Consider the following 5471-nt stretch of genomic DNA (forward strand, 5'->3'; position numbering starts at 1 on the left):
TACCAGACCAGCTGACCTGCCTTTTGAGATATCTGTATGCAGGTCAGGAAGCAACAGTTAGAACTGGACATGGAACAACAGACTGGTTCCAAATAGGAAAAGGAGTACATCAAGGCTGTATATTGTCACCCTTCTTATTTAACTTCTATGCAGACTACATCATGAGAAATGCTGGGCTGGAGGAAGCACAAGCTGGAATCAAGATTGTCGGGAGAAATATCAATAACTTCAGATATGCAGATGACACCACCTTTATGGCAGAAAGTGAAGAGGAACTAAAAAGCCTCTTGATGAAAGTGAGAGAGGAGAGTGAAAAAGTTGGCTTAAAGCTCAACATTCAGAAAACTAAGATCATGGCATCCAGTCCCATCACTTCATGGCAAATAGATGGGGAAACAGTGGCTGACTTTACTTTTCTGGGCTCCAAAATCACTGCAGATGGTGGTTGCAGCCATGAAATTAAAAGACGCTTGCTCCTTGGAAAGTTATGAGTAACCTAGATAGCATATTAAAAAGCAGAGACATTACTTTGCCAACAAAGGTCCATCTAGTCAAGGCTATGGTTTTTCCTGTGGTCATGTATGGATGTGAGAGTTGGACAATAAAGAAAGCTGAGCACCGAAGAATTGATGCTTCTGAACTGTGGTGTTAGAGAAGACTCTTGAGAGTCCTTTGGACTGCAAGGAGATCCAACCAGTCCATCCTAAAGGAGATCAGTCCTGGGTGTTCATTGGAGGGACTGATGTTGAAGCTGAAACTCCAGTACTTTGGCCACCTGATGCGAAGAGCTGACTCATTTGAAAAGACCCTGATGCTGGGAAAGATTGAGGGCAGGAGAAGGGGACAACAGAGGATGAGATGGTTAGATGGCATCACCGACACAATGGACATAGGTTTGGGTGGACTCTGGGAGTTGGTGATGGACAGGGAGGCCTGGCATAGCGCGGTTCATGGGGTGGCAAATAGGCACGACAGAGCAACTGAACTGAACTGAGCAGTTAAAAAATTAATACACAGAAGTCTGTTGCATTTCTACACACTAACAATGAAATATCAGAAAGAGAAATTCAATAAGCAATTCCATTAACCATTGCATCACAAAGAATAAAATACCTAGGAATAAACCTATCTAAGGAGACAGTAGACCTGTATTCTGAAAACTATAAGATGCTTTTGAAAGAAATCAAAGAAGACATAAACAAATAGAAAGATATACCGTGTTCATGGATTGGAAGAATCAATATTGTCAAAATGACTGTAGTACCCAAGGCAACCTACATATTTAACACAATCCCTGTCAAATTACATGACATTTTTCATGGAACCAGAACAAAAAAATCTTAAAATTTTTATGGAAACACAAGACTCTGAATACCCAAAACTCATACTGGAAGAATCAGGCACCCTGTCTTCAGACTACACTACAGAGCTACAGTCATCAAAACAGTATGGTACTGGCACAAAAATAGAAATAGAGATAATGGAATAGGATAGAAAACCCAGAAATAAGTCCACGCACCTATAGTCACTTAATCTATGACAAAGGAGGCAAGACTACACAATGTTGGAAAGACAGTCTCTTCAAAAAATTGTGCTGGGAAAACTGGACAGCCACATGTAAAAGAATGAAATTAGATCATTCCTTAACTCCATACACAAAATAAGCTCAAAATGGATTAAAGACCTAAATATTAGAACAGACATTATAAAATTTTCTCTGAGAGGAAAACATATGCAGAACAATCTCTGACATAAATCACAGCAAAAACTTTTTTTTAATCCATCTGCCAGAATAATGAAAATAAAAGCAAAAATAAACAAATGGGACCTACTTAAACTCAAAAGTTTTTGTGTAAACAACAACAACAACAAAACGCACATAACGGGAGAAAATATTTGCAAATGATGTGACTGATAAAGTATTACTCTCCAAAATGTACAGTTTATGACACTTAATAGCATCAAAACAAACAGTCCACTCAAGAAATGGGCAGAAGACTGGAATAGACATTTCATCAAAAGGACATACAGATGGCCAATAGGCACATGGAAAGATGTTCAAAATCGCTAGTTATTAGAGAAATGCAAATCAAAGCCATAATGAGATATCACCTCACACCAATCAGGATGGCTATCATCAAAAAATCCACAAACAACAAATGCTCAAGAGGGTGTGGAGAAACAGGAACCCTTCTGCACTGTTGGTGTGAATGTAAATTGGTACAGCCACTATGGAGAACAATATGGATGCTCCCTAAAAGACTAAAAATAGAGCTACCACATGACCCTGCAATCCCACTGCTGGGCATATATTCAGAGAAAAATATGGCCCAAAAAGATACATGCTCCCCAATGTTCATTGCAGCACTGTTTACAATGGCCAAGACATAGAGACAGCCTAAATCTCCATTGACAGAGAAATGAATAGAGAAGATGTAGTATATATATTTACACACACACACACACACACACACACACTGGAATATTACTCAGCCATTAAAAAGAATGAAATGAGGCCATTTTCCAACAACATGGGTGGACCTAGAGAGCGTCATACTGAGTGAAGTAAGCCAGACAGAGAAAGAGAAATATCATATGACATTCCTTATATGTGGAATCTAAAAAGAAATTATACAAATGAACTTACTTACAAAACAGATGGAGACTCACAGACTTAAAAAACAAACTCATGGTTGCCAGGGGGAAGGGATAGTTGAAGACTTTGGGAAGGTCATGTACACACTGCTATATTTAAAATGGATAACCAACAAAAACCTATTATATAGCACATGGAACTCTACTCAATGTTATGTGCCAGCCTGGATGGCAGTGGGGTTTGGGGGAGAATGTAAACATGTATATGTATGACTATGTCCCTTCACTCTTCACCTGAAACTATCACAACATTGTTAATTGGCTATACTCCAATACAAAGTGTTTTTGGTGTTTCAAAAAAAATGAAATAAGAGTAATGAAGTAGGAGAACCTAATTCAAAAGTGATTAATCTGGGAAAGTCTTTCTGAGGAAGTGACATTTAAGCTAAAACCAAAAGTATGAACAGGAGTTTAAGTCAGTTGATGGGTAACAACATTGTTCCAAGTAGGGGTTTTAACATTTGCAAACACTATTTACTGGAGAAAATGAAAAATTTTCCAGACCAGTCTGGCCATAGTGTTGTAAACAGGGAAAGAGGAACATGAGATCAAATTTTAGAAACAAGCATTGAGATTGCAGTATCTATAAGCTACCTTAAGCAATACTCTAATTCATATTTACATTTTATTTGCTTATTTTATATTTGTGTCCCCAAATAGCTTGTCCACGAGGGCAGAGATAAGTTCTTTCATATTACCATTGTATTCTCAACACCTAATAAGTTGCTGGATTTATATTAGACATTCAATATTTATTTGAATGAATGAACATATCAATGAATGATGTTAATGTGTTATTTAGGAATATGCTAAGAGCATTGGGAGCACATTAAAGCACTTTAGGAAAGGGATCAGATTTATGTTTATCCAAGTTATTGTAATTGTTCTGTAGGGAATGGATTAAGGGGGCAACATTGTAAGTGGAAGACCAGTAGACAGGAAGCTACACTCCTTGGAAGAAAAGTTATGACCAACCTAGATAGTATATTCAAAAACAGAGACATTACTTTGCCGACTAAGGTCCGTCTAGTCAAGGCTATGGTTTTTTCAATAGTCATGTATGGATGTGAGAGTTGGACTGGGAAGAAGGCTGAGTGCCGAAGAATTGATGCTTTTGAACTGTGGTCTTGGAGAAGACTCTTGAGAGTCCCTTGGACTGCAAGGAGATCCAACCAGTCCATTCTGAAGGAGATCATTCTGGGATTTCTTTGGAAGGAATGATGCTAAAGCTGAAACTCCAATACTTTGGCCACCTCATGCAAAGAGCTGACTCATTGGAAAAGACTCTGATGCTGGGAGGGATTAGGGGCAGGAGGAGAAGGGGACGACAGAGGATAAGATGGGTGGATGGCATCACTGACTTGATGGCCGTGAGTCTGAGTGAACTCCGGGAGTTGGTGATGGACAGGGAGGGCTGGCATGCTGCTATTCATGGGGTCACAGGGAGTCGGACACGACTGAGTGACTGAACTGAACTGAACTGCCATAACTTACATAAGTGGTGATGATAGTGGTAATAATTATAATAGCATTTGTTGAGTGCTGACAATGTACAGAGCATTTTCATGTATTATCTCATGTACAATAACTCTATGAGACAGATGTTATTCTGTGTTTTGTAGGTATGGTTACTGAGTATCAGAGAGGCTTGCAAACTTCTTCAAGAATCAAAAACTAATAAATCGATGATAGCTTGGATCAGGTAAATGTCAATAGAAGAGGATTGTTTTAAGATTTATTTTACAGATAAGATCTCTCCAGGACTTGGTGACATGAGGAATAGTAGGGAAGCATCTAGAATGTTTCTCAAGGCTTTTACTCAAGCCTCTGGTAGACAGAAGTGACATTTATTGATCCATGGAAGATGGAAGGGAAGAATATTTGGAGGAATAGAAAAAATAAGACTTTGGACATGTTAGGTTTAAGATGTTTGTGCATCCTCTGAAAGAAGATGTCATATAGTCAACTATGGGACTGAAGTTCAAAAAATATGTCCAAAGATCAAAATATAAATTTTGGACTTCTTGACCTATAGTTAGAAGATATAAGAATGGAAGAAGTCAAATAAAGAGTCTGTAAAACTTGGCAATCTATGACTCACTGATGAACTTCACAAGAGCTATTTCAAAGAAATAGAGAAAGAAGGCAGATGGATGTGGCTTAGAGTAAACAGGATGTCTGCTTAAAGAGAGCAGTTTTAACATATTTATTGATTGTCTATTCTCTCAGAACAGCATTAAATGATAATTATGGGGTTTCAAAAGGCATAAACTCTCAAAGACAAAGAAATGGTAGATATTAGCAACAAAATTATGGAAGCTAGCCAGAGGTTGGATAAGTGATAACTGACCTGTTGCTGTTCAGTCATGAAGTTGTGTCCAACTGTCCATGACCCCATGGACTGCAGCACACCAGGCCTGTCCCTCACTCTCCTGAAGTTTGCTCAGGTTTACATCCATTGAGTCAGTGATGCTATCTAACCATCTCATCCTCTGCTGCCCCCTTCTCCTTTTGCCTTCAGTCTTTCCCAGCATCTGGGTCTTATCCAGTGAGTCAGCTGTTTGCATCAGATGGCCAAAGTATTGGAGCTTCGGCTTCAGCATCAGTCCTTCCAATGAGTGTTCAGGGTTGATTTCCTTTAGGATGAACTGGCTTGATCTCCTTGCTGACCAAGGGACTCTCAAGAATCTTCTCCAGCACCACAGTTCAAAAGCATCAATTTCTTCAGCACTCAGCCTTCTTTATGGTCCAACATTATCTCTGTATATGACTACTGGAAAGACCATAGCTTTGGCTAGATGGACCTTTGTCAGCAA

The sequence above is a fragment of the Oryx dammah genome, unplaced genomic scaffold (assembly GCF_014754425.2).
Source record: "Oryx dammah isolate SB20612 unplaced genomic scaffold, SCBI_Odam_1.1 HiC_scaffold_21, whole genome shotgun sequence".
Classification (NCBI taxonomy): domain Eukaryota; kingdom Metazoa; phylum Chordata; class Mammalia; order Artiodactyla; family Bovidae; genus Oryx; species Oryx dammah.